This window comes from Pogoniulus pusillus, chromosome 28, assembly GCF_015220805.1.
Source record: "Pogoniulus pusillus isolate bPogPus1 chromosome 28, bPogPus1.pri, whole genome shotgun sequence".
NCBI lineage: Eukaryota > Metazoa > Chordata > Aves > Piciformes > Lybiidae > Pogoniulus > Pogoniulus pusillus.
The window spans coordinates 17,485,083-17,505,136 of NC_087291.1; the positions used below are offsets into that span (position 1 = coordinate 17,485,083).

Sequence of the window (20,054 nt, forward strand, 5' to 3'; positions counted from 1 at the left end):
AGGATGCGACGCTTCACAGTTGCAGAACGGACAGCACCAAGTCAGACAACACAGCAAACACCAAGAGGAGTGGACTGTGGAAGGGACCACTGCTAAACAGCCATCACCTGTAGCTGAGCTGTCTTCTCCATCTTTTAAAGCAATCTGCACTCCTTTGGTGAGCCACTTGCTCAGCCCCCCCCCCCAATCTGAAACCTCTGGGATAGAAAATATCCCAGGCTGTCAGCTAAAAGCTTTCTCTTTTCCCTCTTTCAACTGACTGCTCCAGTCACAGGGAGAAGGATTCTCCTACTCCCCCTAAGCTTCAGCTCAGGGCTTTGCCTCTCAGCAATTTCTCTTCCACAAACATCTCAAGCACTGAGAATCATGACTCACCTGAGCTCACCTAAAGGCAGCTGGAGAATGAGGGGCCCACAACTGCAGCTGGTCTATAGCAGAAGTACTGCTCCGTGGCTTCAAACTTAGCGTGGCTAAGGAAAACCTCTCTTAATGTCACTGTTCCTGCCAGGGAAGGCTGAGAAGTGTTTGTGGCATTGGAGAGCTAGTAAAAGCAGTTCCCCTGCTGCCTCTGCAAGGGCAAAGGGTGAAACCTATAGTGAAAATTTAAATCTCAAAGGGATGATGATTTACAGCCTGAGTGTCTCATCTCTAAGTATGTTGCGCTCTGCACATGGTGTCCCCAGCCCAAGGAGGATGAATTTCTGTGATGCAGAGCTGCTGTAGAAAGTGGCATCAGGGTCTGTTTCCTGGGGAATCGGTGCATGCCCAGCCCAGCGTCTCCTCAGTCCTCAGCTCCCTTGCTCCTCTTCAGCATGGCCAAAGCTATGTGGCAGCTGGCAGAAAGGCAGTCACAGCATCCTAGAACAGTCTTGGTTGGAAAAGCCCTCAAGATCATGGGCTAGGTTTGCACGCAGGCTTCTGTGAGAGTGGCAAGCTGTAAAAGTCGACTGCAGCCTGTAGGAGAAAGCGGTAGGTGGAAGAAAACCACTTGAGAACTGCTTCAGTAGGAGCTAGCTTTCCATTCAGGAGCAAGCTAAACGACTTAAAAGCCAGTGTCAGTGCTCCTTGCACTTGACAGCAGCAAGGTCCTTCGCACAGCAAGAGGAAAGCTATTCCTAGCCGGGTGGTGGTACCTCCTGAGCAAGTTTGTTTGCCTCCGGACTCCATCTGCTGGGAAGAGACCCTACTACTGCGTGCGGTCTGCTCTGCCCCGCAGGTCTGGCAGGGGTAAAGCGCTGTGCACCCATCCGCTCCCCGGCCCAGCCTGACTCTGCCTATTTAAACCCCGGGGCAGAGCGGCAGGCGTCGTCCTCCCCTCCAAACCCCGACGCACAATCGCTGGGTGCTGTCTCGCAGTGTGAAGGGTGTTTGTTGCCTCTGGACGCCTGAGTGAGCACGGGGCTGCTCGTCTCAGGTTCGCACAGGGTCTTCCTCAGCCTCTCCTTCGCTTTCAAGCGCTTACATAACTTCGGGAGCAAACTCGGGAATTCAGATGGCTTTGCTGTCCTCCCCGGCTCGGTAGACGGTAGGTGAATGTTTGACGCAAGCTGCAAGAGCAGCAGCAGAGGACGCGGGGCTGCATCCCTGAGGCGGGCAGGGCCCCCGCACCACCCCAGCAGCTCCACTGCCGCCCTCAGGGCCGGGGCAGCTCCGGCACCGGCGTCTCGCACTCCCAGCTCCTCGGCCCGCAACGGGACCCAATCGCTGGCAGCGGGGCCGAAGCGCTGGCAACGGGACCCAATCGCTGGCAGCGGGGCCGAAGCGCTGGCAACGGGACCCAATCGCTGGCAGCGGGGCCGAAGCGCTGGCAGCGGGGCCGAAGCGCTGGCTGGGGGCAGAGGAACTTCTCTGAGGGCAGGAGGGCGGGGGGCGCCCGGGGCGCGCGCTGCTGCGCGGGGCCGGCGCGGAGGGGCGCGAGGTGCCCTGAGGGGGCTCCCCCAGGGCGTGCGGGGCGGGCTGCAGGCCCTGCCGCCGGCGGCCCCGGGACCCCGCACGGGAGGCACAGCCGGCAGTAAGCGTTTTGGGTCGCGGGTAAGCGGTGCTGCCGCTCCCTCCTCCTCCTTCTCCACCGCAAGGCCGAGCGCGGGGCAGCGTCCCCTCAGCGCTGCGGGCCCCCGCCTGCGGCGGTGCGGCGGCAACAGCGCGCGGCTCCCGGCTCGCCTCACCGCCCCCGCTCCGCCCTGCCAGCGCAGCGCCGGCTCCTGCGCGGCCGCCCCGCCGGCAGCGAGCGCCCGGGAACCGGCGGGGAGGCGGGAGCGGCGGAGGCGCTGCTGCTGCTGCTGCTGCCGCCGCCGCCGGGTGCTCTCTGTCCGCCCCGTGCCGACGTCGGCTGGAAGCCCCGCCGGCGCCCTGGGGGGGAGCTGGGGCTGGAGGCGTCGCGGGCGAGAGGAGGCAGATGTTTGGCGAGGCACAGCCCTGCTGGAGAGGCTCATCCCTGGTCAGTGCCTGTCAGGGTGCCGGCTGAAGTGCTCGGGACGCGGGGACCCGCCAGGTGGCTGGCTGGGTGTGAGGGAGCGGACAGCGCCATGCTCCCCGCCGAGCACTGAAGGACCGTCCGGGCTGCAGCGGTGAGGACACCGAAGCGCCGCGGAGGTGGCCCGAGGTGAGCCTCCGGAGGCCGGGAGAGCTGCTGCGCCAGCCCCAGGAGCGCTGCACCGTAAGTCCCGGCAACTTCACCGCCTGCTCTTCCCGGGGAGACGGAGGCAGAGGGGAGGTGTGGGGGTAGCCGGAGTGGGCAGAACTCAGATGGCACTGCAGCCAAAACCAGGGCAGACGGGGAGGGAGGAAGGGGGTTGCAGGTTGCGCGGGCGGGGGCCGGGGCCGCTGCCCGGCGCTGTCGGTCAGGGCGGGGAGTGGCAGGGATCGGTGAATCCCAGAGTTTGCACTGCGGCTTTGGCACCGGCGAGCAGGTCGCTGCTGCTAAGGGTAGAGCTGATAAGAGAGTAGCCGTTCTCCGCGCTGGAAAGCGTGGGGCGCAAGGTGTTTAAATGACACCTGAGTCATTAAGTCAGTGCTCCTTATTCATGGCTTCATATCATTTCCCTGCCGTTTTTCATCTGCTGGACTGATGTCTGTTCTTCCCTTGTCATTTCATAATGCAAATAGAGAAAAAAAAAACCAAACATTAGCAGATTGCAGAATTCTGCCACTGATGATGGGAAGGTTGATGCATGGTGAGGGTAGGTTGATGTATGATGAGGGTAGATGGATGCCTGATGAGGGGGTGGATGGATGTATGATGAAAGTGGCTTGATATATGAGACTGTTTACAGAATGTATCCAAATACAACATAAACCACCTGCCAATATTATGGTCTTAAATGGCCATATCCATTTCATTCCTGTGGGCTTTTTGACGAGGCTAACGTTGTTGACAATTTGGAAGGAAAAGAAGGGGGGAAAAAAAAACCCACACTGCTGGTTATAGTTACAGAATGACAGTGGGAACCAAATGATGAATGAAAAAAAAAATCATTCATAAAAAGAGCTAAGTAGAAGGTTGTGTATCCCAAGACCTCCTGAAGTCAGTATCATCTAACAGATGCCTTCCTGACAGGGTTTTGGTTTTGCATGCTTTGTCTACCACTTGAACTTCTGAAGGCTAATGCAGCATGGGATACTCTTCCCAGGACTGTGTGCTTTCACAACGGGGTTAACCAGGCTGGCTGAAGGGCGTCCAGAATGAATTAATCAAGCTATGGCATCGAGATAGCTTTGTCTTTTTGTGGGCACTAAATGAAATCGAGCTCTTGCTCCTGCATCTTTTTGCCTCTAGTGTTTGCAGGATGGTGTTCAGGTGGGGAACCCTTGTGTTTGGTCAGTGGAGGGGTTCCTACTCAGCTCTGGGGCTGGAGGTATCAGGTTAATGTTTCTTTGCTAGCAGCAGCTCAAACTGCAGGTGGTGTGGGGCTGAAGAGTGAGTTCAATTCCCCGCTCAGAATCCTAAGCAGAATTGTCAAGGAGGTAAATTAAATACAGGAGAGCTAATATTTCTTTTTAATTTCTTCAAACATCTGACAGCCTTTGTCAGTAGGTAACCTTTGCTTAGTTACTGCTTTGGTGCTTGATATAGCTGTCATATGCAGGCTGCCATGAAATTAAATCAACTAAAACATTGTGTTTCAGTCCCTATCAGCGTGTAGTAGAGTATGCTGTAAATATTGAGTAAATATTGACCCTGTTAAGATCGATGGCAGAATCCCAATTAACCTCTCCAAAGGGTGAACTTCACTGTAGGTCTCCATTAGCATTAGTAGTGAGTGCCAGCCAAATTTGGTTAGAAATCCAAGTGATAAGGTCTGAGTTTGGCTGGTAATGGCACTTCTAACAACTCTCCATAGCACTACTGCAGAATCATGGCCAAGAGCCAGACAGATCTTAATATTTTCTAAAAACCCTCTATAAAATAAACTGTTGTGCTTTCAAGAGGAGTAGGGGAGTTTAAATTTGTCTTACACTCCTGTTTTTAGGAGCAGGTTCACCAGAATGGATCATGAGGAAATTAATCTGCAGTTTGCATATCATGAGGAAGTTAGTCTGCAGTTTGCATATGCACTGTATTTTAACAGAGGTGTTCAAACAGCATTGGGGGGGTTATCATCAGATTATGAGTTTGTGTCAATGCAGCTCACAAACTGCTGAATATTTGATTTCCTCTCAAAATCTCAGCAAACAGGCAAGCTGTGCTACAGCTGAGTTCTCTGTAGCTCTTCAGTATTAAAGGGAGATGCAGAAACAGAAGAGGCTTTCCTAAAATCCTTGTTGAAATGTAACTGAATGTCGTGTTCATAAAGATTGTCTTAGTGAACTGACTGAATCCAGGTTAGCAAACGGTTTTGGGTCATAGAAAACTACCTGAAGAAGTTGAGATTTTGCATGAAAGATGAAAAGTCTTAACTGTTGCTATTGAAGCCAATATTGAAACTTAATACCAGTTCTTAGAAGCAAAGCACTGGGCTCTGGGTGGCTGCCATGCCTACGTGATAGACCTGCTTTTGGGCACCTGAAATGAAAGGTACTTTGGGTACCTGAAATGCTTCAAGTACCTTCTCCTTCAGGAGGAGCACTAGGATCTCTTCATGGTACTACATACAGAGGTGGGGTTTTGTGTGGGAACCTGCTGAAAGGAGTGGCTTCAGAGCCTGGATGAAATTTTCCTCAAAAGTAGCTCTAAATCTTCTAAAGCAGGAGAAGCAACTGCAGATGCTGACACAGCCAAACAGTGCTGCTGATTTCCAGGCAGCATTTTGCCTGGAGGTCAGTAACACAAACTCCAGCTATTTTGTTCTGAAGCTTTTTGTTATGGTTATGCTTCCATGCATAGCCTTTGCTGGTGGGATTTGGCAGGTGCCAAGAAGGGAGAGTCTGCATGCAAGGGCAAGGCTCTTTGTGAGAGTGTCCTTCACACTGCATGAGATCTGAACTGGTTTTGGCTAGTAGACAAGGAGCCACGTTGAGTTGCTCCTGTAGTGAAGAGGCTGACAGAGGATGATGAGGGTAAATGCTGGCCACATCTCAGTTAGTGAAGAGCACTGCTTGCAATGCTGGGTGTGGTGCTCACTCGAAAGTTAGAACTGGAAAATCCATGCCTCGTGCTGAAGGCTGGGATTAGGCTAAAGGCTGCAGCTGGACACCTTTTTAATGAAGATGATAGCCACAGGTCAGCTGAAGGAGTATTACTTCAGGTGTTCTGGTGAACAAAGCAAGGACATTTAATCAATGTTTATAACTATCTGAGGGCTGGGGGTCAGGAGGGAGGGGACAGGCACTGCTCCCTGAGGTAGGACAAGGAGCAATGGATGGAAGCTGCAGCACAGGAAGTTCCAGCTCAACACAAGGGGGAAATTTTTGACTGTAAGGGTCCCAGAGCACTGACACAGGCTCCCTAGAGAGGCTGGAGCCTTTCCAGGCCTGTCTGGATGTGTTCCTGTGTGCCCTGAGCTAAATTGTCTGGTCCTACTCTGGCAGGGGGGTTGGACTTGATCTCTTTGGGTCCCTTCCAACCCCTAAGACCCTGTGAGCCTGTGGTATGGCTTTGCCTCACCACTGAACTTGTGATGCATTCAGTTGACCCTTGGCTTAGGATGACCTCCAGGGTGGGGAGGATCTGAGGGTGGTAGTAAACCTCTGGTAGTGTGTTCCATTTGTCATGTTAACTTCAGTTTTTGGTGTTCTGCTTAGTTTGGGGTGAAGTACAGGTTAGAAAAATGCTGTTACTCCAAAGGAGGTGCCTGAAATGCCTTTTTCTTCCTGGATATGCTGCAATGTGCCGACCTACCCCTCTGGAATTAGAAAAACAGGTTTTTATTTGGTTGGTTTGTCCTAGAAATTGGACACTTCTGCAGGCAATGCCAAGTGAGTTCACAGATTTGAGATGGCTTGAGTCAAAATGAATTGTATCTTACCTTCTGAGCTGCCTTCTCAGAGCTCAGCTGGCAGTTAAAATCATCTCCTTTAAATCTGTGAACTGCTTCTGAAAAGGCAGTGTTGCTGTTACAAAGATGCCAAGGCTCCATGGTTTGGATGGTGCTGAGACAGACTCAGAAATGAAAAAGAAGCTAAACTTCTGCTTTACTTCTTAGTGATTGGCACAGACTCCACCTTTGGCATTCAGAGGAGTTTTCTGTGTGTTTTGTCTTTTGGTTTGGGTTGTGTTTGTTTTTTTGAATGGTGAAATACTTAATTTTTGGTGCCCACATGACAAAAATCCACAGCACTGAGTAGAGCTTGATGGAAAAGTGAGAAAGATAATCAGAGACTGAATTAACTCCTGGAGTGAATTAGCTGCTGCTTGTTCTCTCAATCAGCACTGAGGCTTGCTCTGACATGCAGGAGCTTCTGTGACTGTGGAATTTCAGCTGGGATGCATGCAGGTGGACGAGTCCATTGCTGGTAGTTTTGGTTTCTCTCCAACTGCTATCAGTAATGAGTGTCAACTGCTTAGAAAAATCCCAGGCAGCCCTGCAGCTGGATTTTGTTGATGCTGTTTGTGTCTGCATCTTCCCCACAGGTTGTGTGTGCCAGAGCAGTTATCTGTAGCAGATCAAGCTGTCTTGATTTAAGTGATCTATGGAGAGGTATCATGAATTTTTCCTCTTGAATTTACCCCTGTTATGATGCAGTACCAACTGGTGATGCTCCTCCACGCTGCCTTCAATACAGAAGATGTTTGTGTCTGGCTTTCTGTTGCACGAGCTGCACTCTGTAGTGCAGAGCTATCACCACGTGAGGCTCCAACTTGCTTTCTTATGCTTTTCTCCCTTCCTGCCTTAGCCTGTACTCTGTGGTCTTAGCCTCCTGTAGCTGTACAGCCGCTCCATCAGTAGGCCCTTCTCTTACATTCTGCTCCCATTCCATTCTTGAAACATAGAATCACAGCAACATGCAGGTTAGCAAAGCCACTCAGGATCACTGAGTCCAACCTAAAACCCTACTCTACAAGATTCACCTTAAACCGTAGCCCTAAGCACCACATCCCAATGACCTTTAAACACATCCAGGGTGGGTGACTCCACCTCCCTGGGCAGCTCAGTCCAGTCCCAGACCACTCTCTCTGGAAAAAGCTTTTTCCTGATGTCCAATCTAAACCTCCCCAGCCTCAGCTTGAGGCCATTCCCCCTTGTTCTGTCTCCAGTTACCTGTGAGAAGAGCCCAGCACTAGCCACAATGATGTAATTTGCTGGATGTCAGCAAACAGGCAGATAGAAGAGTCTTTGGGCAAGTATGAGAATGCTGGCTAGAAAGTGACAGCTTTTGATACCATAGACTCATAGAATCATTTTGGTTGGAAAAGAGCTTTAAGATCATCAAGTCCAACCTGCTCTGGCAGGGGAGTTGGACTTGATGATCTCTTTGGGTCCCTTCCACCCCCTGACATCCTGTGACCAGGCTCAGTTTGCTAATTCTGCCAAGTCTGGGGCTAAACCACATAATTCATAGAATAGTTTGGGTTGAAAGGAACCTTAAAGAGCATCCAGACACCTCCCACTAGGCCAGGTTGTTCATGGCCCTGTCTAACTTGGCTTTGAACACTTCCAGGGAAGAGGCATCCAAATTTCCCTGGGCAACCTGTTCAGTTCCACCCTCACTATGAAGAATTTCTTCCTGATCTCCAGTCTAAATCTCCCGTCCTGAAGCTCCAATCCATTGCCTTGCATCCTATTACTAGAAGCCCTTGTAAAGTGTCCCTCCCTAAGTGAGGGAATGACAAAGTTGATTAAAAAATAACAAAAAAACAATTGGGAAGTGTTTTGAAGAATAGGGAGAACTCAGAGCAAAGAGATGCCTTGAAGGACACATGCAGCTGTGCTTTTTGTGGTAGAGGAGACCCTTTGGAAAGTTACCTTTTACTCTGGAAAGTTACCTTTTAAGATGCCTAATTAACTAATAGGCTGCTCTGTCTTCACTTACATACAACATAGAATTATACTGCTGGGAAAAGACCTCTGAGACCATCGAGCCCAACTGCTGACCTAACACCACCATGGCCATTAAATCATATCCCAGAGTGCCACATCCACATGGTTTTTGGACACCTTCAGGGATGGGGACTCAGGCAGAATCTAAGTTCCACTGCAGTATTTCGTGTTGCAGGTGCAAGCTGTTGTAAAGACAGGTTGCTAAGGATGGTTTAGATGATCTTACAAATGTCTGAGATGATGGAATCTGAACGTTTTACATTGCAGCTCTTGCAGGAGCTCTGTTTCTAACAGAGGAAAATGGCAAACAGGATTAGTGTGAGGCTGATTCAAAGGGTGGCTTAGCCTGAGCGATTCAGGGCACCTCTGGTAGTTCTTTGGCTTTGCTTCAGGCTGTTTAAGAACATCCACTGAGAAACTGAAGGAGTAACCTGTAGGCAGCTAATGGTGTGCTCTTGACCATGCAGGGCTGTAATGCCTGCAGTTTAGCAAATCCTTTAAGCTCTGCTCTTGAGAGTGACTCAGTGATAGAGAAGAAATTGTGTGAGAGAGAAGATTTCTTTTAATTTTCTGAGGGCCACTTGCCCTGCTAAAGACTGGTCAAGGGCTTGACTCATTTAAGCCCTTGAGCTGTTCGTGTTACAGTACAGTGTTTTCCTCTATGTTCACATCTTGCCAGGCACATTTTGAGTTGAAGCAGGACCATGGAGTAAATAATAATAATAACAATTGTTACCATATGTTCTCACAGAGAAAGCAGACTCCAGAGTATTTTCTACTCTGATGTTCTTTATCATGATTTTCATTTAGTCTCATGGTATTTGCTAGTATGTGCACTGGAAAGAAAACTTGTGCATTTGGCTTTCCAAGTGATTAAATGCCTGCTGACTTTATTGGCAATCAGATCTGCAGTGTTTTGAAGGAAATGGCTTTCTCTCGTGATGTAATAGGAGGCCATCACTGGAAAAACCTGTAGGGAGTCACCATCGAACTGTCTGGCTTCTCCTCTTTCACCTACTACCCAAAAACTTCCTATCTGAGACCTGTCCCAGTGAGACTGCATCTGAAGTCTTGTGTCCAGTTCTGGGCTCCTCAGTTCAAGAGTGACAGGGAAATACTGGAGAGAGTCCAATGGAAGCTACAAAGATGGTAACGAGATACTGGAATATGTCTGTGGTGAGGAAAGGCTGAGAGCCCTGGGGCTGGATAGCCTGGAGAAGAGAAGGCTGAGAGGGAATCTTATTAATCTTTAGAAGTATCTGAAGGGTGGGTGTAAAGAAGGGGCCAGTTCCTTTCCAGTGGTGCCTTGTGATGGGAGAAGGGGTGACAGATACAGTGTTCCAGCAGCCTCCTGGTTGCTCAGGACATGTTCCTCACATCCAGTTTCAATCTGTTCTGCTCTCATCTCAAACCATTGCCCTCATCATGTCCCTGCAGGCCTTTGCAAACACTCCCTCTGCAACCTGCTTGGGGCAGGCTGCTGTTAGGTCTGCCTGGAGCCTTCTCTTCTGCAGGCTGCACACCCCCAGCTCCCTCAGCCTGCCCTCCTAGGAGAGGTGCTCCAGCCCCTTGATCATTTTCACTGCCTTCTACCAGGTCCATATCTTTCCCATGTTAATGGCTCCAGAGCTGAATGCAGTGCTCCAGCTGAGGTCTCAGCAGAGCAGAGTGACAGAGCCTTCTCTCTCCATCTACTGGCCACCCTTCTTCTGATGTAGCCCAGGATGCCAGTAGAGGGGGTGGAGAACCTTCCTTGATCTGCTTTCCACCATGTGGTGGAAAATGGACTTGGCAGTAGATGGTTTCTGAGTCAGGCCTGAACCTTCTACCATTTGTGCAAGAACACACCCACACATGTACACCCTGATCTTCTTAGAGCTTTGGTTTGCAGTTAGTTTTGAGGTGGTGTAAACCAGTTTATGGTGGTAGAGGCTGGACTGGAGAGATGTGGTCTCACCAGACCAGAGTAGAGGGAGAGCAGAACCTCCATTGACCTTGAAATAGCCATGAAAACGAGCATCATTATAGGGCACCACTTTGGGGACTGACAAGTGGAAAATCTGAACTTTGTGGCACAAAAGAAGGCCAGTAGGATAGCAGGCTGTGTATTCTGGGTAGATAAAAGTCCAATGGTACAAGCAGGCATCCAGATGTCAGTAGACACCTCTGCAGAATTAATTCTGCATGCAAAATTTATCTGTTCATTGCATTTGGTAAATACAGCAAGAGCACTGCAAACTGGAAAAGGATGGAACCTGTCAGGCCTCTCTAGTCCAGAGTTTCTCTGTGTGTTGGAATACAGAGGATGTCAACTGCTGGCTAGAAAATCCAGCTATAAGGCAGCACCGCAAGCGCGCACTGCCCTGTGATGTGGCCAGCAGGACAAGGGAGGTTCTTCTGCCCCTGTGCTCAGCACTGCTCAGGCCACACCTTGAGTGCTGTGTCCAGTTCTGGGCCCCTCCATTCAAGAGAGATATTGAGGTGCTGGAAAGTGTTGAGAGAAGGGCAGCAAGGCTGGGGAGGGGCCTGGAGCACAGCCCTGTGAGGAGAGGCTGAGGGAGCTGGGGGGGGGTGTGCAGCCTGCAGCAGAGGAGGCTCAGAGCAGAGCTCGTTGCTGTCCACAGCTCCCTGAAGGGAGGCTGTAGCCAGGTGGGGTTGGTCACTAGATGGTGGCAGCAGAGAAGCAAAAGCAGAGGCTGTTCTGTGTGTGCATAGACACTAAAGACCTTGCAGACAGCAAATGAGGAACAAATCAACACAAGCACAATCGTGTGGTGGCTACAGGAACAAAACAACCCACTCATGCTAAATGGCAGTGCTCCCCAGCCCCTCTCCACCAGGCATCTTCATTATGTCAGATGCACAGCTTGGTGCTGGGAAGTTAGGTAGGCCAAGGAGGGCAGCTTAATTAATGCCTTCCAACACTTCATCCAGAAGGCAGCGTTCTCAAATGCCTGCTGATAAATCATCTGTGTGAGAGATATCAAAGAAGAGAGGTCTTCAAATAGCAGAAAATGTCACCCTCTTACCAGAGTGAATGCCACCAAGTGCCACCAGTGTTAATCACAGGATGCTGGGGTGATTTGGATCCAGATCATTAGTGAGCAGATGGATGAGAAGAGCTGAGAGCTGAAGAAGATTGCCCAGAGGCTATGGACTTTCTATCCCTGGAGAAACTCAGAATGAGCCTGGATAGATGTTAGGAAAGGGTTCTTTAGAGTGAGGGTGGTGAGACACTGGCACAGGTTGCCCAGGGAGGTGTTCAGCACCAGGTTGGATGAGGCCTTGAGTGACCTGTTCTATTGGGAGGTGTCCCTGCCTATGACAGGGGGTTGGAGCTGGATGATCCTTGAGGTCCCTTCCAACCTAAACCATTCTGTGAGAATAGTTGAGAACTGAAGATTTCCCAGAGGCTATGGAATTACCATGCTTGGAGAAACTGAGAATGAGCCTAGATATGACCTTGAATAATCAGATCCAACTCTGAAGTTGGGTCTGCTTTAGTAGATTGTCTCCAGAGGTCCATTCCAGCCTGGTTTTTTTTCCTATGCATCAGGGAGACACTGGAACAGGTTGCCCAGGGAGGTCTTGGATGCCCCCTCCCTGGAGGTGTTCAGTCAGGTCTAGTGAGAGGTGTCCCTGCCCATGGCAGGGGTTTGGAACTGGATGATCTTTGAGGCCCCTTCCAACCCAAACCATTCTGTGAATTATTTTGGTCTGGAAGGGAGGCATAGGAGCTTTAAGAGGAGTGGCTGGAAAGCAGCCCAGTACAGAAGTACCTGGGGGTGTTGATCAAGAGATGGCTGAAGGTGAGCCAGTGCTCAGGTGGCCAGGAAGGCCACCAGCATCCTGGCCTGGATCAGGAAGCATGTGACAAGCAGGACCAGGGAAGTGGTTGTCACCCTGGCCTTGTCCATGGTGAGGCCACCCCTTGAGTACTGGGTTCAGTTTTGATGCCCTCACTCCAGCAAGGACTCCAGCATTGAGGTCCTGGAGCAGGTCCAGAGAAGGGCAATGAAACCGATGAAGGATCTGGAGAGCAGGGATGGTGAGGGGCAGCTGAGGAAGATGGTTTGTTCAGCTTGGAGTAAAGAAGGCTGAGGGGAGACTTTCTGGCTCTCTGCAGCAAGCTGGAAGGAATTGGAGCCAGGAAATGGCTGTTTGGGATGTGCTGCATGAGCTGGGGACACTGCATTAGGAAACACAAGAAGACAGTGTTGGACTTGGTGATCCTGGGGAGTCTTTTCCACCCAGAATGTTCCTGTGATTCTGTGAATGTCAGCTCTCTTTTGAATGCTTTTCCTTCTCTTTGTTGGATCTTTGCTCTTCATCTGTATGATATGCTGAGCTCCTGAGACTGAGCAGTGAGTTTGAGAAGTCTCTCTTTGTTTAAGGCAAAAAATGCCAAGCTGTCAAAAGGTGACACAGTGGTTTCTCATCTCTGCAATCATGGTAAGGCTAACTCTCAGCAAACAGCAGTGGTTTGAAGGTGAGCTGCTTGTCAGTGGTGCATTGCTGCTGCAATAATGAGCACTGAAGCAAAAGCCATGCAAAGAAATGAGTAAAGCTGTACACCACGCAAGCTTTGGTCTAAGTACAGTAAACTAAACCTGCTAAGTCCCAGGGATAAAGTGCTGAATCTTTGTTCATCCTTAAAAAACTCAATGAAGAAGCATTCCAATGGAAAATGTGAGGACAAGAAGTTAAAAATTGCACTCTCAATGCCCAGAAATGCTAAATAAAAGCTAACCAATTGGCTTCTGACTTTGGAGTTACCTTCATAATCCCAAGAGTCTTTAATCATCTACCTTTATTTCAGGAATTCCTCTCCCTGGAGGTGTTCAAGGCCAGATTGGATGGGGCCTTGAGCAAGCTGGGCTGGTGGAAGCTGTCTCTGCCCATGGCAGGGGTTTGGAACTAGATTGATCTTTAAGGTCCTTCCCAACCCAAACCATTCTGTGATTCTATGAGTTCCAGTTCAGACCTGAAACAGAATTTCTTATGCAGAAAGAAGAATTCTCCTTCTTTGAATGGCATTACCCAGCAGCAAAATGTGTCCCATTAAATTCCAGCAGAGCCATGTGAAATGTGCAAAGATTTGTTCAGCCTCTTGGTGTTGTGTTTGGTTTGAGTGTTGTTGGGAGCATAATTTAGCTGTAAAAAGGTTTCATGTTTTACAGACCCAAACCAGTTGTGATTCTATGAACTGGATGCTCTCGAGGACCTCTTCCAACCCAAACCATTCCATCAATCTACGACTCTGTGAATTTAGTCTTGTTGGTGGAATTCTGGGACATGAGATAAGGGCAGTGGTGACTTACAAACTCAGTTTAAAAGCTCTTTTCACATCACTGGACACAGTGGTTTTGATAAAAAGTTTATCCATTGGTGAAAACAAAAATGGAAAGTGAAAATACAAAAGGTTAAGACCTTTAGGCTGCAAATAAACTTATTTCAGAAGGCTAAAGCTTCCTTAGGATACTACTGAGAGCTAATATTAAAGTGATCCTAATGCTGCTGCATAGTTAAGGCTCATCAGCCTTTGAGAGGGTGGCAGGGTGCCAGCCAGCCTGGTAGCTTTCGTGTTTTGTGCTAGCCCATGAAGGGCTGCCATTTTGCCTGTGGATCATTAGCTTGATGAAAGAACTGCAGCTCTGTTCTTCATCCTCGTGGGACATGTTGCAGGAGAAATGGAGTAGTGCCAGGGCAGGAGTTAGCTGCTGCGGCTGGCAGCGCTGCTGTGCTCTCAGGGAGGCTGAAGAGTGAGCTTTGCTGTGCCAGGAGCCAATACCAGGTGTGATCTGCTCTTCATGCATTCACAGAATGGTTTGGGGTTGGAAGGGAGCGTAAAGATCAACTAGTTCCAGCCTCCCTACTATGGGCAGGGACACCTTCCACCAGCCCAGTTTGCACAAGGCCTCATCCAGCCTGGCCTTGAACACCTCCAGGGAGGGGATGTCCACAGCCTGCCTGTTTGCCACACTAAACACAACTCTGGCATTACTCTAATTCTGCCAGGGCTGGGGCTAAGCCATGGCACTCAGCACCACATCTCTGCCTCTCTGAAACACCCCCAAGGATGGGGATTCAGCCACCTCCCTGGGCAGCCTGTACCAATGTTGGAGAACTCTTTCAGTCAAGAAGTCTCTTCTAATATCCAACCTAAACCTCCCCTGCAACTTGAGGCCAGTAGAATGATGATCCTGTAATTTCACCAAATGAGGAATTCACAGAACCATGAAATGTCAGGGGTTGGAGAGGACCTCCAAAGCTCCCCCAGTCCAACTTCCCTGCCAGAGCAGGATCACCTATACCAAAGCACACAGGAACACATCCAGACAGGCCTTGAATATATCCAGAGAAACTGAAGGCTCAGACTTGATTTGTAACAATTCTTTTTGACCACATAGCAAGGACAACCTAAAACACAGGCTCCTTTCCCCCTGAAGCATGGTATTTATTCCAGCATGTTGGCTGGTGTGGACCTCCACCTGTGTCCACATAGCCTGCATATTTCATTGTTGTCAGTGGGAAGCCTTGGACAGTGCCTGTTAGCCAAAGGGTGGAGAGTGGAAATAAACTGGTGAGCAGATTTTTAAGGCACAACCCTCTCAGTAGGAATCTAGGCACCAGAAGGAGAAGAACTAAGAGGAAAACACATAGAATTAGAAGCATAGAATGGTTTGGGTTGGAAGGGACCTCAAAGATCATCTAGTTCCAACGCCAGAACAAGGGGACACAGCCTCAAGCTGTGCCAGGGGAGGCATAGGCTGGATGTTAGGAGGAAGTTGTTGGCAGAGAGAGTGATTGGCATTGGAATGGGCTGCCCAGGGAGGTGGTGGAGTGGCTGTGCCTGGAGGTGTTGAAGCCAAGCCTGGATGAGGCACTTAGTGCCATGGTCTGGTTGGTTGGACAGGGCTGGGTGCTAGGTTGGGCTGGCTGAGCTTGGAGGTCTCTTCCAACCTGCTTGATTCTATGATTCTATGACCTCCAGGGGTTGGGACTCCACCACCTCCCTGGGCAGCCCATTCCAATGCCAATCACTCTGTCTGTGAAGAACTTCTTCCTGACATCCAGCCTTAACCTGCTCTGGCACAGCTTGAGGCTGTGTCCTCTTCTTATGTCACTGGATGCCTGGCAGCAGAGCCCAACCCCACCTGGCTACAACCTCCCTTCAGGTAGCTGCAGACAGCAATGAGCTCTGTCCTGAGCCTCCTCTTCTGCAGGCTGCACACCCCCAGCTCCCTCAGACATGAGAAGGCTGGGAGAAAAGAAAGCCCTGAGCATTTTGGGAAGCCCTGAGCTTGAGTAGGTTTGTATTTCAGTTTTAGGGAGCTTTCACTCTGCCAGTTTTTTCTCAGACGGCTCCAGGTCTCTTGGTGGAGGTTGAGGAGGTGCCCAGTAGGTGGCAACCTTTTAACACAGTGCTTAAAAGCTCTTCCCCCCTCCCATCTTCTCTGTCTTAAAAGCAATTTGTCTGCAGAACTGCAATCGGTGATCCTCAGATCACCCTTGCACAGGTCATGTTGCTGTGAGGACTGCAGGGGAAAACTCTCAGACTTGGAACCTCCAAGCGACCCAAAATTCTGTAGTTGAGAATCTAAATGGAAGAGAGGGAATGTGTTCTCACAGGATGTCAGGGGTTGGAAGGGACCCAAAGAGCATATCGAGTCCAACTCCCCTGCCAGAGCAGGACCATACAGTCTAGCTCAGGGCACACAGGAACACATCCAGACAGGCCTGGAAAGGCTCCAGAGAAGGAGACTCCACAGCCTCTCTGGGCAGCCTGTGCCAGGGCTCTGAGACCCTTACAGGAAAGAAGTTTCCCTTTGTGTTGAAGAGGAACCTCCTAAGTGCCCCAGCTAGGCTTGACTTCAACACCTCCAGGCACGGCCACTCCACCACCTCCCTGGGCAGCCCATTCCAATGCCAATCACTCTCTCTGCCAACAACTTCCTCCTAACACCCAGCCTAGACCTGCCCTGGCACAGCTTGAGACTGTGTCCCCTTGTTCTGTTGCTGCTTGCCTGGCAGCAGAGCCCAACCCCACCTGGCTGCAGTCTCCGTTCAGGTAGTTGTAGAGAGCAATGAGCTCTGCCCTGAGCCTCCTCTGCTGCAGGCTGCACACCCCCAGCTCCCTCAGCTGCTTCTCATGGAACCAAAACACTGTTCCTATCCCAGAAGATTTTACTGGCTAAGGCAAGAGAAAGATGTAGTCAATACTGGTAGCAATGGAGCTAGCTGGGATGAGAGGCAGTAGTTAATAGCAAGCTATTCACTAACACTACAAGTTTATTTGGAGTGCTTCTTTCCTGCCAGATGTTTCAGAAAATGAGGCAAAGTTTAATTATATGGTTACAGAGTTAATTAAGAAATTATAGCAGGCAGTGAGCATAATTAGGAGCTGTAATCAGGAAGGAAAAGGTTTTTATAGATCAATGCTGCAAACAGAAGTGTGAGTAAAACCAAGAGACAAGAAGGCAGTTAAAAAAAAAAAGAGAACCAAGTAAGCTTTAGACACAGCATTGGGCAGGATGGACAGAATCATGGAATGCAGCAGGTTGGAAAGGACCCTTAAAGGCCATCTTGTCCAACCCCCCTGCAGATCTTTTACTGGGGCAGGGTAAACGATCAGAGTGACAAAGCCATGGCAGAGATGTAGTTGCTGGGGACTAACAGACATGGGTTGGAAAGAAGTCCCAATATGAAAAGAGAAAATACAGAGGAGATGCAGAAGATGGAGTGGAGCAGGAACACAGAAAGTCTGAAGCAAGAAAAGTAGTTCTGGCAAGGCAGCAGAAGAGAACTGTAAGTCTGTGAAGTTGAGGGAGGTGTGAGTCTTGAAGGGAGGTTGAGGGTCTTTAAAGGAGATTGTGGGTGGATAAGGGAGGTTGTGGGTCTTTAAAGGAGGTTATAAGTGTCTAAGAGCGGTTATGGGTCTTTAAAGGATGTTATAAGTGTCTGGGAGAGGTGTGGGTCTTTAAAGGAGGTTATAAGTGTCTAAGAGAGGTGTGGGTCTTTAAAGAAGGCTGTAAGTCTTTAAGGGAGGTTATGGGTCTTTAAGGGAGGTTCTGAGTCTTTAAAAACAAGTCTTTAAGATGTGTCATGGCAAAAAAGTCTGTCCAGACATCTAAATCCTGGAGAGTAAACTTGAAAGGGGTTGGGGTGGAAAGCTGCACTGAATGAAGTGAGAGATGTTCAGGCAACAGCGATTTGAGTGGCTCCATCCCAGCAGTATTTTGTTCTCACTTGGTGGCATTGTTTTGTTAGAAACACATCAGGGTTTGGTGATCACCCCCAGAGGTTTGTGGTTGGGTTGCTGGATTTGTGTTTGATTACACAGGAGCTTACTGGGTTTATTTCTAGCTTGCTCATTTGCAAATGCCTCCCAGATTAGTCTCTGGCTTTGTATCCCTTAAAATGCAAAGCTTGTAAAAGGAAACAAATTGGTGAGTGTAGTAGCATCTGCTTTGTAATCAATGCTTGATCCTGTGTGTTACATTTGAACCTGGTGACTTGGAACACCTCCAAGCTGCTTGGTGTGGGCAGGACTCTCAATATTTAATGATTTCTGCTAGGGAGTAATTATTAAGTTCAGGATGCCCAGTTCTTTCTTTTAGGGTTGCTGCAGCTCTAGGCATGCTGCATGTGGTTGCTGCTGGCACACCTGACTTGATAACTGGGCAGAGGCTCAGGATCTAGTTGTACTTCAGCTGAAATCATTGCTAAGACCAACACAGCCAGTGCAGGTCAGGCAAATCCTTAAGAACTCCCTGTCATGCACAGAGTGAATAATTCTGAGAAGGGATTATTGATTTCATTATTGATTTATTGATCAGGAATTACACAGGATTCAGGATACAGCCTCCCATTCTTTGTGGTCTGTTTGTCTTATCTCTTAGGTACATTTTTTTGCAGCTATCTCTGCCTACCAGATTGGCAACACATAGAGCAAAGCCCACTTAGAACTGTTTCACCACAAACAGACCAGAGGTAATGAGCTCAGTTCTGTGGAAATACTGCAGTATTGTAGTTGTTGCCTGCCTGCCAACTGAGCTCTAAAAACATTAGCCCAAATGCTACAGGTTCTTGATCAAGGCAGAGGGGAAAAAAATCATAGAATGGTTTGGGTTGGAAGAGACCTCAAAGCTCATCCAGTTCCAACCCCCTGCCATAGGCAGGGACAACTCCCACTAGAACAGGTTGCTCAAGGCCTCATCCAGCCTGGCCTTGAACATCTCTAGGGAGGTTGTGGAGCACAGAATCACCCAATGTGACCTCAGATGGAACTTTTATGAAAGGCAGAGGCAATTCTGCTGGTAAAAAGGTGAAAGGCTGAAGAGCCATGGAGCCATGAGGGTGGCCTAAGGACAGCATAGAGTCTGGATGAACCCCTTCATCTATGTGCTTTCAGCCTGCTTTTGAACACAAGTTCTATGAGGAGCAGTTGAAGGGAAAAGGAGACTGAAGGGAGGCTCCGTTGCTCTCTACAGCTCTCTGAAAGGAGGTTGCAGCCAGGTGGGGGTTGGTGTCTTCTGCCTCATAACAAGGACAGGAGGAAGTGGCCTCAAGTTGCACCAGGGGAGGTTAAGGTTGGATGTTAGGAAAAATTCCTTCACCAAAAAGGTCATCAGGAGACTGGAGGTGTTCAAAAGAAGACTGGATGAGATACTTAGTGCCGTGGCTCTATGGAACAGGAGGCCCAGGGAAGCAGTGGAGTGACCTGGCCATCCCTGGAGGTGTTTAGAAGACCTTCGGAGGAGAAGGTTATGCACATGGTGTAACAGTTGTGTGCAGGGAGAGGTTATGGTTGGACTCAACCAACTTCAAGTCTTTTCCAGCCAGGTGGTTCTCTGGTTCTTGTGAGCATCTGGAGCTTGACTCCCACTGTGATTCTGCAAATGAGTTTTCTGCTGCGTACCTTTACCCTCAGAGGCAACAAAAAGCTCCTGGAAACACCAAACAGGAGTAGCTGTACAGTTGGTTATCTTGGTTGGTGTGATGGTTTGGATGTTAGCCACCTCTCCACTCTTATGAAATCACCCAAACTGGGCTCAACTGGCTGGAAGTTAAGCAGTGAAGCTTTATATTTACAGCTTAGTACAATATACAAGCAGATATTTACAGCTCTATATAGAAATATACAAGTTAAAGGTAATGCAGAAACACAACAGCCCTCCCAGAAATCAGGAGAGGCTCTCGACCACCCTTCCACTTTCTTTCCACCCCTCTACCTTACCCCAGAGTTTGCCTAATGTGCAAGGTGAGTTTGGGGGATTGGCAAGGGGGGGAGCTAGAAGCAGAAGGCTTAGTTCCACAGAAGCAGCCCAGGGAGAAACACAGACTTGGACAGACAGAGACTCACACTCTGTCTTATCTCTGTTTGTGTTCTTGCTTTTATACATCTCAGCAAGCCTATGAGTGCAGTAGACATCCCCACTGTTTCCCTTTCACAGCCTATCATCTAATTTTTCTCATTAAAATATTCCAGTTAGCCTCAGATCAGCACAGTTGGTGTGTTTTTCCCAGGCAGGTGATGATATTCAAGGCAAAGGCATTTTGCATGCCGTGGTGAAATGTGAGCAGGATCACCTTTGGAAGGATTAAGGGATTTGCATTGATGAAATACTGCAGCAC

The 20,054-nt window shown here is 49.3% G+C and overlaps 1 protein-coding gene across 7 annotated transcripts in view; it reads left to right on the forward strand.

Annotated features, from left to right (window-relative positions):
- The first annotated feature begins 1,084 nt into the window (after positions 1-1,084).
- CALCR (calcitonin receptor) overlaps positions 1,085-20,054 on the forward strand; it is an 89,357-nt gene continuing 70,387 nt past the window's right edge. For 4 of the 7 annotated variants that reach the window (XM_064166812.1, XM_064166818.1, XM_064166819.1 and 1 more), the window contains exon 1: positions 2,240-2,656. The gene's annotated coding sequence lies outside the window, so the exon portion shown is untranslated. Of the gene's footprint in view, positions 1,526-2,239; positions 2,657-20,054 lie in introns of those variants that run through there. The other 3 variants (XM_064166815.1, XM_064166816.1, XM_064166813.1) reach the window with 2 other exon arrangements.